This window comes from Gopherus flavomarginatus, chromosome 5 (genome assembly GCF_025201925.1).
Source record: "Gopherus flavomarginatus isolate rGopFla2 chromosome 5, rGopFla2.mat.asm, whole genome shotgun sequence".
NCBI lineage: Eukaryota > Metazoa > Chordata > Testudines > Testudinidae > Gopherus > Gopherus flavomarginatus.
In genome coordinates this window covers 39,664,708-39,678,149 of record NC_066621.1, presented here as the reverse complement: position 1 = coordinate 39,678,149, position 13,442 = coordinate 39,664,708, and positions in this window count along the sequence as shown.

Sequence of the window (13,442 nt, the reverse complement as noted above, 5' to 3'; positions counted from 1 at the left end):
GTGAGGAAAACATTTATCAGCATAAATAACATTCAAAGGCAAAGTGAGTCCCAGAGACTGTGGGTTGCCCTCCACCCCAGTCGCAGTTTTAATCTTAGAGGATAGCCAGGGAGAGGGGGCATGATTTAAAAGAGAGAAAGTAGCCCCAGTATCAATGAGGAAAGAGACAGGCAGTCCCTGGACTGAAAGGGTTAAACGAGGCTCTTTGCTGGGAGGGGAGAAAGTGAGAAAGGAGCCGGCTAAAGACATTAAGGAAATAAGACCATCACATTGTTTGCCTTCGCCCCCGGGGTACCCGTCATTGAGGAGGCTGAGTTTGCTGCGGCTGCTGCTGTTTCCCGTAGTTGATCCAGGCCTGGGGAATGGGCTGAGCTGGTGGTGCAGGGGTGTATTCCTCACTTGTGTAAGCATTTGCGGATGCAACCAGACCCTCTGGGCGTCCCCAGGGGCATTCACGTTTAAAGTGACCGGGCTGTCCGCACTGAAAACAATTTCCTGATGGCTGGGGTTGCCAGGACCCTCTTCCCCGAGCACCCTGGAATCCCCTGCCACGGCCACGGCCTTTGCCTCGAACACCGCCGTGAAAAGCTAAAGCCATCAGCTTATATTCTTCCTTTTTTTCTTTCTTTTTACTACTTTCCCTTTCTTTCTCCCAGGCAAAATCAGCTACGTCCAACACTGAAGTGACTGACTCACCTCCCCAACCAGGGCGAAACTTTAAGAAGTAATCCCTTACAGGGGGCACCGACTGATTCACAAAAAACGAAATAAGAGTAGGGTGGTCTGCTTCTCTCTCAGGATCCATCTGAGTGAACATTCGGGCCCCCTCCAATAGCCTCGACCAGAACTTTCTGGGCGGCTCATCAGATTCCTGCCGAATCTGCATGAACTTAGCCTGATTAGGCGAGCGGCGAGCCATTTCCTTGAGTCTCTTTAACAATCGCTCTCGATCTGTTCGCAGCTGAGTCAGCCTTGGCTGAGTCCAGTCTAGGGGATTCCAGCCAGCGGCCAGATCCCGCCTATCCATCCAAGTAAGATTAACTGCATTGCTATTTCCCCATGTCCTTTTTGCCATCCACAATCTACTACGTTCCTTTCCGGTCAAAACTCTACTTAACAACTGATTCACATCCGTATAAGTAGGATTATAACTTAAAAACAATCTTTCTAGAAGTTCTATGATTTTTCGGGGATTTTCCCCAAAAGACCCTGACAACCGTCCCCACTCTTTCAAATTCCATTCTAGCCATCCTTTATATTTCACAATATTAGCATGTTGTAACCGTCCATCATTGCCCATATAAGGTTGATCGTGCACCTGTAAAGGCATCTCTCTAACTATACTTTTATTACTCGCAAGAGATTTGACGGGGACATTCTCTGGGCTATCCTCGGGGGGGGGGGCATGCACCCTGCTGTATCTGCTTGGACATTAGCCTAGTAACTACTCCTTCCGAGGTTTGCCCCTTCATTTCCTCCTCATCCTTCTGCAGAAATTCCAATCTGGGATCCTGCAGATTCCCCTCTGCTACATGGAGAGAGTCCCCCTGCGGAGGAATAGGGGCAGGTGCAGAGGGGACCAGCTGACGAGTCAAAACACGCCGTGGTCTACACCCTTCATCGAAATAACCTGGAGGGGGTTCACTCTCGGGAGAGTACCTGACTGCCATAATTTTTAAAGATTTCCACAGCTCTGCTGCTGTGTCCCAACAAAACGAGTAACATAACTGTCCCGGATGGTCTTTTTCGATCTGGCTCTTTACTCCTCTTAAGGCAGCCTGTTCGAAAGAGCCATACGAAGGCCACCTCATCTCCGGGTCGGCCAATACCGCGGTATACCCAGTCCAATTCCTTACACATAGTGTGTACAACTTCTTCCTAGACATTCCTGTCTGTACTGGGAGTTTCCCTTCGTTCCATAACTTATTTACAATCCCCAACGGACTCTCAAGAGGCACGCTAGTCCCTTGACCCATGGTGTCTGACAGGAGCCCTCCAACTGGCGTTTACCCTGCTGTCCAATACACGACCCCTCAATATTGAATTGGCTGGGAGAAATCTCCTGTGGCGCCTTGCCAATTCATATATGAGTGGTCTGACCACTGGACAGAGGTACCGCACCAGAAGGAATCCCGGACGAGCCCCCAAATTGTTAGGTAAATAAAGCAAGTCCTCACTTACCTCTCCAGCACCCGAGTTCGTGCGGAGTTGGTATGGGGCACACAATTCTGTCAGAGACCAGACACCAATGCGTTGATCAACGGGCTCACACTATCCTTAGCTTTAAAAGCTTTAGATTAAGTGTGGCCCCTTTATTAGGGGTGAGCATCAATATTTATACACAGAAGTAAACAAAGTGATTAACAAAAGATAATGGTCATGCATAATCAATCAAGATTTTACAGGAAAAGCAAGTTAACGAGTAAATGCATAGAGATAAAGGCTAATGGCTATTTGAGAAAAGGGGGTGTCATGAGTAGTTTGCAGGTCAGTGCTTTGTTCAAAAGGGTTCAGGAAGGATTATGCAGAGACAGCCAGTCTGGGTGTGTTTTGGCTCCCCAAAGTTCACCAAAAGTTTAGACCCAACATGTGTGTTTTAATTAAAAAGAGGGCATGCAGAAAACACGCCAGAGTGAAAACCACAGAACCTTAGTTACAGCTAGTTTATATCCCCCTTATTTTGTAATCCAGTGGATTAGAGAGAAGCTTATTTTCCCTCCCATATATTTGAAGCATTATGTTTTTGTAAAGTTTATTATGAAAAAGCAATATTGCCTGAGCTGTAACAAAACAAGGCCCCTCTTAGAGATATTTTGTAGAAGTTCAGTGAAGTAAAGTAGGCTTAAGATACTAGCTTGTTCTTTTAAAAATAGTGTTTTTAAAGTACCAAAACAACAACTGGGTACGAATATGAAAACTGGCAATTGAGGGGAGTTTACATATCTGTGTTAATTAAAAAAAACAAACAAACAACCCAAGATTGCTTTTTAAAGTTTTATCAGAGATATGGAGCCTTCCTCACCCCCGCTCTACACACACACACACACACACTTCCACCCCCTGCCCTTCCACTTTTTTTAACTGTTTTTTAAAATCTAAACCAAGGACAAACATTTTTTTAAAAAAGCCAGAGCCACAGAGATCAGACCATGGGGGTAAGAAAGCTGTCCTGAGTTTTAGGGCATGTTGATAACTCTTTTAGTGAAACAGTTTTGTAGGCAGCCTGTCTGTGTAAGTTGTTATGCTTTAGCATGGGCAAGCGTTTATTGTTTGAAAGCACTTTTCCACTTTATGAGGTATTATCTCCCCCCATCTTATGGCCTATCAGAAGTAAGGAGGAGCTTCTATTTAAACGTGTCTGATGATTAAAGATAGCTGCACTTCGAAGGCCCTGGCCAACACTGGCTGTCAAGCTTCTTATGAAGAGACGTTATACCGTTGCTGCTATGCGCCCTGAAGAAACAAACACGCCATTGTGGCAAACAGTGTTTGAGATGGGTCATGGGAGCGAGATAGCTCATGATGCCTGTACCTGCAGAAACAACGCGGTGGAGAAACACAAGGCCAGACCACTGGGCCATGATTTGTTTGAGACTCCTGCCCCTGGCCAGGAGAACCCAAATGAATCAAATGAAGGTCTGTACAGAGACAAGGCACAGGTACGTTGTATGTAAGAACGTTCAAAGGGGTGGTTTTAGCTTGTTGTTTTTAATATTTCTGATAGGCCATAAGATGGGTGGAGATAATACCTCATAAAGTGGAAAAGTAGCGAGTTCTAAAATGCCTAACCTGTCCTGGCTGGAATAATTAACCCTATGGTAACTTTTCAAAAATATATATTATATCTAGGTTTTTTGTTTCTACTGGTGGCACACATCAGCTCGATAATTTGGTTTACATAACAAAATTCATTCCGCACGTGGATGGAAAAAATTAGGGGGAACTTTGCCTGTGACGTATCATTTGCCTGTTTGCAAGAAACCATCATTGAGTCCTCAGATGTAAGGAATCAGGAGGACTTTTGGTTAGCTGTGACCCCTTTCAGGCAGGACCTTCTGCCTTCAGCGGACTTCCTCAGAGCCAGCTGGGAAGTCCCTGATGACAAAAAACAAACATTAGGCCCGCCTACCTCCCCTCAGAGAGGCTCTGATAGGAAGCAGAATTAAGAAGTTCTGGGCCCAGCCAAACTTTTCACCAAATGAGAGTTGAAGATCAAGCCTCCAACTGTGCTCTCCCCTTTAAAACCCTCCCTCCAAGCCCGGAACCTGCTGCAAGTTTAGCCAGGACAAGGCTGACTGAGCCCACTGCAGTTTGTTAACACTTGCTTGGCTAGTGTGGCATTTGTATGGGCACCCTGTCACACTGCCGTTAGAGGAGTAATTGCCTGGTTTGTTTGCACATAATGCTGGCCTCTGTCCACACAGACAATAGCACAGCTGAAGCTGACTTTATTCAAACTAAGTTGTGGTTAATCCAAGAGAAGCTTAAGCTAGTAAGCATGACTTAGCATGACTGAAGGAGTGGTACAACAGTCATGCTAAGAGGCACAATTGATGCAAATATACCCAATTCCTTTAGTGAAGACATGGTTGAAAGGGGAATAGTTTGACATTATTTGCTTTCTGGTAGCACCAAGAGTAGGGGTCGGCAACCTTTCAGAAGAGGTGGGCCAAGTCTTCATTTATTCACTCTAATTTAAGGTTTTGCATGCCAGTAATACATTTTAATGTTTTTAGAAGGTCTCTTTCTATAAGTCTATAATATATAAAACTAAACTCTTGATGTATGTAAAGTAAATAAGGTTTTTAAAATGTTTAAGAAGCTTCATTTAAAATTAAATTAATATGCATAGCCCTCCAGACCGGTGGCCAGGACCCGGGCAGTGTGAGTGCCACTGAAAATCAGCTCGCGTGTCACCTTCAGCACACATGCCATAGGTTGCCTACCCCGACTAGAGGCTCTATTGAGAATCAGGCCCTGAATCAAAACCATTATGCTAGGCATGGCTTGCTCAGGAAAGATAGGGGGAAAGGGAGGAGATGTTGCCTTATTTATTAATAATGTATGTACTTGGACTGAGGTGGAGTTGGACATAGGAGACAGAAGTGTTGAGAGTCTCTGGGTTAGGCTAAAAGGGGTAAAAAACAAGGGTGATGTCATGCTAGGAGTCTACTACAGGCCATCTAACCAGGTGGAAGAGGTGGATGAGGCTTTTTTTAAATAAATAAAATCATCCAAAGCCCAAGATTTGGTGGTGATGGCAGACTTCAACTATCCAGATATATGTTGGGAAAATAACACAGAGGGGCACAGACTATCCAATAAGTTATTGGACTGCATTGCAGACAACTTTTTATTTCAGAAGGTTGGAAAAGCTACTGGTGCGAAGCTGTTCTAGACTTAATTTTAACAAATAGGGAGGAACTCATTGAGAATTTGAAAGTGGAAGGCAGCTTGGGTGAAAGTGATCATGAAATCATAGAGTTCACAATTCTAAGGAAGGGTAGAAGGGAGTACAGCAAAATAGAGACAATGGATTTCAGGAAGGTGGATTTTGGTAAGCTCAGAGAGCTGATAGGTAAGGTCTCATGGGAATCAAGTCTGAGGGGAAAAACAGCTGAGGAGCATTTGCAGCATTTCAAAGGGACACTATTAAGGGCTCAAATGCAAATTATTCCGCTGGGTACGAAAGATAGAAAATGTGGCAAAAGACCACCTTGGCTTAACCACGAGATCTTGCATGATCTAAAAAATAAAAAGGAGTCATATAAAAAATGGAAATTAGGACAATTGCAAAGGATGAATATAGGCAAACAACACAGGAATGCAGGGGCAAGATTAGAAAGGCAAAGGCACAGAATGAGCTCAAACCAGCTACAGGAATAAAGGGAAACAAGAAGACTTTTTATCAATACATTAGAAGCAAGAGGAAGACCAAGGACAGGATAGGCCCACTGCTCAATGAAGAGGGAGAAACAGTAACAGGAAACTTGGAAATGGCAGAGATGCTCAATGACTTCTTTGTTTCGGTCTTCACCGAGAAGTCTGAAGGAATGCCTAACATAGTGAATGCTAATGGAAAGGGGGTAGGTTTGGAAGATAAAATAAAAAAGAACAAGTTAAAAATCACTTAGAAAAGTTAGATGCCTGCAAGTCACCAGGGCCTGATGAAATGCATCCTAGAATACTCAAGGAGCTAATAGAGGAGGTATCTGAGCTTCTAGCTATTATCTTTGGAAAATCATGGGAGACAGGAGAGATTCCAGAAGACTGGAAAAGGGCAAATATAGTGCCCATCTATAAAAAGGGAAATAAAAACAACCCAGGAAGCTACAGACCAGTTAGTTTAACTTCTGTGCCAGGGAAGATAATGGAGCACGTAATTAAGGAAATCATCTGCAAACACTTGGAAGGGAGTAAGGTGATAGGGAATAACCAACATGGATTTGTAAAGAACAATTCATGTCAAACCAATATGACAGCTTTTTTTGATAGGATAATGAGTCTTGTGAATAAGGGAGAAGTGGTGGATATAGTATACCTAGACTTTAGTAAGGCATTTGATACAGTTTCACATGATATTCTTATCAATAAACTAGGCAAATACAACTTAGATAGGGCTACTATAAGGTGGGTGGATAACTGGCTGGATAACCGTACTCAGAGAGTAGTTATTAATGGTTCCCGATCCTGCTGGAAAGGTATAACAAATGAGGTTCCGCAGGCTTCTGTTTTGGGACCGTCTTTGTTCAATATCTTCATCAACGACTTAGATATTGGCATAGAAAGTATGCTTATTAAGTTTGCAGGTGATACCAAACTGGGAGGGATTGCAACTGCTTTGGAGGAGAGGGTCATAATTTAAAATGATCTGGACAAGTTGAAGAAATGGTCTGAGGTAAACAGGATGAAGGGTCCACTATGGATCCTGTAAGTTGAAAGCCACAAACCACTCCTGAGCCTAAAGAGATAGAGGCGACAGTTATCAGCCTAAATCTGAGGCCATGTATTTTTCTATTCATTCTCCTCGGGTCTATGACAGGACAGAGACACCCTTTCTTTTTCTGAATCAAGAAATAACTGAAGAAGCTTTTTCTCCTGCACTCTTACCGCACCCCCTGTATGATTCCTAGGGTATGTCCACACTACCCACTGGATCGGCGGGTAGCAATCCCTGAACATGCTCCCTCTTGACTCCGGATCTCCACCAGGGCGAGAGGAGGAAGCAGAGTTGACAGGGGAGCTGTGGCCGTCGATCCCGTGCTGTGAAGACAAGAGGTAAGTTAATTTAAGATACGTCGACTTCAGCTACACTATTCTCATAGCTGAAGTTGCGTATCTTAGAGCGACCCCTCTTACTCCCCCCCCACATATAGACCATGTTCTAGAAGCAGCAACAAGGTCACTTCTTTTTACAATAGTGTCTTGTGAGAAAGAACCCTGAAGAGGGACGAGGAAGGTTCCTGGGTAGCAGGCAAAGAATCAAAGTGGCTGGTACAGGCATGGGTGATGACATCCAGAACCCATTCCTTGACTGTTATCACAGACCACTCACAATGGAAGGGACAAGGCAACTTTCAGAAGTTAGCTCTGAAATGGTCTCAATGTGGTTCCTAACACCTCTTTCAAATCTGCTGCTTCTGAGACAGATCCAGGTGTCTGACAAAAGAGGATAGGCATCTCCTAAAATAGCAGGATCATTTTCTCTGTTGCTATTTCAATGAAAAGCTATGAGTGTACGGTGACATTCTTGGTCTCTGTTGAGGCTCGAATTTGAAGGGCTTATAGAATCACAGAAAATGTAAATCTGGAAGGGACCTCAAAGGCCATCTAGTCCATCGCTCTGTGCTGAAGCAGGATTGAGTATAACTAGATAATACCCAACAAGTGTTGATCAAATGTTCTTAAAAACCTCTCCTATGGATTCTTTGTCTCCTGAATCTCAGATGGAAATATTTTCCAAGAGAAGGAAACTGACACTATAAAAAGGAGGGACAAAAATCCCAAGCCAGCCCTCCTCTCTCACTCTCTTTCTCTGTCCATTTACTGCACCAGAAGGGACGAAGGAAGCAGCCATTGAACTGGAGAAGGGGTCCTGACAAAATAATTTTGGTCAGACAGTCGAGACCATGTGGTGAGAAAACTTTGCTTTGAATTTAACATAATTTATTACATTAGGCACCAGTTGCATTTCATCTTTATTTTTCTTGCAACCATTTCAGACTTTTATGCCTCATTTCTTGTACTCACTTAAAATCTCTCTCTTTGTAGTTAATAAACTGGTTTTATTGTTTTATCTAATCCAGTTTGTTTAAATGTAAGTGTCTGGGAAACTCCATTTGATATAACAAAAGGTGTGCATATTATCTCTGTAAAACAACAATGGACTTTATATAAACTTGTATTGTCCAGGAGAGGGTTGGGCAGTAGAGGACAGACATTGGTGGGGGGAAATCTAAGACTGGAAGTGAAATGGGATAACTCGGCGATATAATCAATAGGGGCGGCTCTAGGCACCAGCAAAGCAAGCAGCTGCTTGGAGCAGCCCATTTGCAGGGGCAGCAGCTAGCAGGGATCGGAGCCTGGGAGCTGAGAACCAACAGGGGGCCCTGGGAGCTGTAGTTCCTTGGTTAGCTCCCTGCCTAAAAAAACAGCCCTGGAGCAGGGAAAGAACTACATTTCCCAGCATTCCCTTGGCCACTACCAACAGGAAAGGGGGAGAGGGAGTATGGTAGCTGAAACCTCATGCTGGAGCTTGCTGTGAATGGAGAGCTCACTGCTAGAGCTGGGTGGCACTCTGAATGGGGAACAAGTGTGCCCAAAGAGGAGAGGGCTTTGACCCAAATATCCCCTTCAGAAGACATCCCCAGACTGGCTTAGAGATTCTGGTGTGACCTCATCTTGCAGCCCCCAAAGAAGGAATTGGGTGGACTAAATGGACAGGGCCCCTCTCTATCTGAAGCCTAGCAAGGGAGGTATGTGGATCCCACTAGAATTTAAAATGAAACGTAAGGGAGGGGATGCTCTGGACCTGGGCAGCTTTGGATACAGTACCAGGCACTTAGGAGGATTTTCACTTCTGTGCCATGGAAGCAGAAATTGACTTTTCCTTTCCAGATTTAGCTAATATTCAGAAAGGGAATCTAGCACCTGCCTTCCAGATTTGAACACCTCAAAATTCAGGAGTGCTCAAGCTCAATTTGAGCAGCTGTTACTTCATTTGTCCCAAATCAAATATACTGATCCACTGTCATTTGCTGTAGAAAAAGTAGGATAAAATTGAGCAAGAAATGCTTCCCAGTGGTTTTTAGGACTGGAATTGCTATTTTCAACAGCCATTGCCTTTTTTTTTTAAAGTTATTTAAAAGGAAGACAGTGATATTACATTGGCAAATTCCCCATAGAAACAAAGAGTGGAACAAAAGAATAATAAAGGCACCTTGACTTTTCCTCATTTATGGAGGACAGTCTTATAATATGCATTCAGATATCCTCCAATCACACAAGCTGAAAATTGTTTCACTTTACTGCAGTTCTGTAACCATATAGGAATCAATCCTGTCTGTATTCTGTGTACATCCAAAATTCCTGCTGAATGACCCGTCCTGGGAGCAAGTCACCAGTGACCCAGGGCTGGGGCAGAAGGAGGGTGCAGGTTGGGGGGGAAGATCCCAGGGCTGGGGCGGCAGGGGGTGCGGGTGGAGGAGGCAGAGCCCAGGGCTGAGGGGGCACTGATGGGGGAGAAGGGGAGTGCCCAGAGCTGGTGCAGCACGGGGTGTGTGTGAGCCCAGGCCTGGAGTGCCAGGAGGTGCGGGTGAGCGGGGGAGAGCCCAGGGCTGGGGCGATGGGGGTGTGGGAAGGGGGAGACCCAGAGCTGGGGCAGCAGGGGGTGCAGGTGGGGGGGGGAGAGCCCAGGGCTGGGGCAGCAAGGGGTGTGGGGGGGAATCCAGGGTTGGGGTGGGGGAAGCCAATTTTTATTTTGCTTGAGGCAGCAAAACACCTAGAGCTGGCCCTAATAATCAAGGCTGGTAAGGTGTGGCTGGCTGGCTGCAGCATACACAGAAACATAACTGGAGTGATTTGCGTGCTGGAGGCTGTTTATGAACTGTCCAGACTGGAGGCTACACCAGCAAAGCATTGTAAAAGGCATTCCAGGTTAGGAGGGCAGGGGTGATACAGTTACTCATTAGTCTGGATTGTACCCTGGTATGTCATCCCCCTCAGCCTTCTTCTCTAGGCTAAACACATTATGATACAGCAGTGTAGCTCTCTGGTGAATGGTGTGATGGAGCATTCACCCTGCATTCTCAAGGAAAGGATTAAAAGCAGCCTAGGGAGGCTGAACAGTGGGCAACCAGTCAGAGAAAGGCTGCACGGAGCAGCCAAACAGGGCCCAGAGGGCTCACATAAAAGGCAGCTGCAGGGCAGAGAAGGGTCAGTTGCTGGAGAGCCCAAAGGGAGAGGACTACGTTCCTAGTGGACTCCAAGAGGGCAATACCTTGGACAGAGCAGCTGCTAGAGGAATCAGGGGAAGTAGAGAGAGCTCCTGAATGGCTGCTGGGATTTACAGGCTCGAGGCCCTGAGTAGAGGTCGCAGAAGATGCTGGGGCCGCAGGGAAGTGGTATGGGAAACTTAAGGAAGGTGAATATGGCTTATAACTGAAAAGGTCCAGTTTCTTGGTGTCCTCATTTTTCAGCATACCCTTGGTGGACATGGTCTTTTCTTGGACCACAGACACAATAAGAGACCCTGCGGCTGGATGAGTATAAAAGTGTTTGAATTCTTTGGGCAGCATTTGATAAATATTTTTCCACTTGCTTCAGTATTGGAGGAAGCAAGGCTGGAGTGCCCAGAATGCTTTTGCTGACTCCAGTATTCCCCAGTTAATCATGAAAGCAATTCATACATACAGGGAGCTGAGTATGTTGAACAGCTTATGTGTGCTTTTTGGATCACCATTGTCTTGGTGTCAACATTTTTGGCTAGTTATGTAAGTGTAAGCAGAGTCAGGATGAGTTCTACCCTGACATTTGGTGGTGAATTATGGGAAATGTGGAAAGAATTTCAGGGATATTATTTGCATGGGCACGCCCAGCATAGCCCAAGGCAGCCTGGGATGGTTATTTTGACAGCTCTGGGATCCCCAATTTCTTTGTTATTGGGGCAGGGTAAATAAAGTGTTGCCACTTGATTATGTGAATAAGGAACTACGAGACTGCTTTATGACAGAGATGTCTCAATATAAATTAAGTGACACTTGCTAGACAATGGACATGGATTCCAAAACCCAGTGAATTGAGAGAGGTTGGGGATTGGAGTGTGTACTTGCTGGGCTGGGCTGGGCTGGGCTGGGCTGGGCTGGGCTGGGCTGGGCTGGGCTCCTTTTGAGGGCCTGGAATGCCAATTGCATATTCTTCTTTCTCCACTGTTAAAGAGTAGAGCTAATTTTGACTCCATTAGGAGTCCATCTAGAGACTGCTGAGTTGAATTCAGGTTAGGCCAATGGTGCACCAGCACCAGGGCTTCCCTACTAAGAGATGAAATCACTGAAAGAGCTGAGCTGAGATCACTGAGTGCTATGTTAACTAGTGAGGGAGCCTGAAGACCTATTGTTAAGCAGCTGGCAGAGCAGAGCAGTTTGCAGAATGTTGGAGCAGCCCATGGAACAGTGAGTGGAGTGAAGCGGTTTGCAGGGACAGCTGGAGGAGCGGCACAGCTGGTGTAGTGGAGCTGGTTGTGGTGAAGGTTGCAGCAGAACTTCACGGAGAGGCGGAGCAGTTGGCCCTGGCCCACGTAAGGTGCCCCTTAACGCCTTGTGTGGACTCCCCCCCCAATTTCCACCCAGGCTGGGGGTATAAAACTCTGCAGATAAACTTTTGAATTCTGGGGTAACACTGACCAGAGACTTTCGGCTTGTTGGACTTTGGGGTGATTGGGCTTAAGACCCTAAGGGGGAAAGGACATTGCCAAATGTACTTGGAGGTGGGTTTTTGCTTATGGTTTGTGTTATAATCCTGTTTGTGGTGTTTCTCCAATGGGATGCCGCATTGTTTCCTTCCTTTATTAAAAGGATTTTGCTACACTCAGACTCCGTGCTTGCGAGAGGGGAAGTATTGCCTCCTAGAGGCGCCCAGGGGGGTGTGGTATGTAAGTGTCCCAGGTCACTGGGTGGGGGCTCGAGCCGGTTATGCGTTGTGTTATTGAAACGAAACCCCTGGATACTGAACCCGGCCCTTGTTGCTGCCAGCTCAGAGGGGCAGAAGGGTTACATAAGCAAGTCCTGGAAGGCCTTGAAGTCCTTGACAGCAGGTGTCGGGGCTGATGTGAATGCTGTCTCAGGTAATGATGAAGACTTTTTGTTGTCTCCAGAATCTTCTCTGCCTACTCGTGGGGTCCTACTCATGAGGCCCTAACCACAGAAGCTACCAGTGACTGAGACCTCCCCCATCTTCCTTAAGGCACGTGGTGGGGATCTGCTCCTAGATGTATGGGAGTATGGACCCCAGTAAAGCCCAGGAGGTGAATTGTAGGGATAATGGCCAGGTTGTGCTGGCCTAGCCCATTGCCACCTGTGTAGCAGTACACTGTACAGGGCATCTCTGGAACTCCCTCTAACATGCCTTGCTATGGAGCAGCTAGGAGATGGTGATAAAAAGTGCGCTTGGAACAGAGGTGCCATTGGATATGATCCCGGTACCGGGGTGCCCATGGTGATCCCAGTTTTGATGTGAAGTGAGAAGAAGTGGCTGTTCTCTCAATATGTATCTAAGTAACAAGCTGTGCTTGCTTATGGGTTCTGGTGTCAGTATCAATTTGGATCTCAGCACTGGAGTTGGTACCAGATGTGTCTTTTGGGCTTTCATTACAATCAGCACTTCATCGCAGCGCTTGATGTCAATGTGGTCTTGGATGGTCTGTTTCTAGAGCTGCACTTTGAATCCTCCCTGCAAGATAATCCCATGGAACACCCAGATCTGTGCATATGATTGATGTGGGTCTGCCCCTTGGCACCCTGCAAAGCAGAAGGCACAGCATCAGATCTGCCTGCCTTGGTGTCAGCACCTGCCATTGTTAAGGACACCGGTACCAATGCAGTTTATATCAAGGATCCCAGTGCCAGTGTCATGGATTTTTATCCCTTTTATATGTTCCCTTCTCCTTGCTCAAACTCAGGGTATGATGTCTGCTGACAGGGACACTCGTCATAAATTAGTCATCTCAATTCCATTTTAGTGGTTCCTACCTCTTCAGGATCACATGCGACTTTCATAGCTTGGCCAAGGAAATGTAATTTGAGTTTCATATATTTCTGGGTCTAGGACAAGGAGAAGCAGATTGAGCATTTGTTGGGATGTGCCCTTCCCTGGAGTAGAATAAAGATCTGCCACGACTATCAATCAAAGGCATATAAACATTGTACAATGAACAGGGATTAAACCTC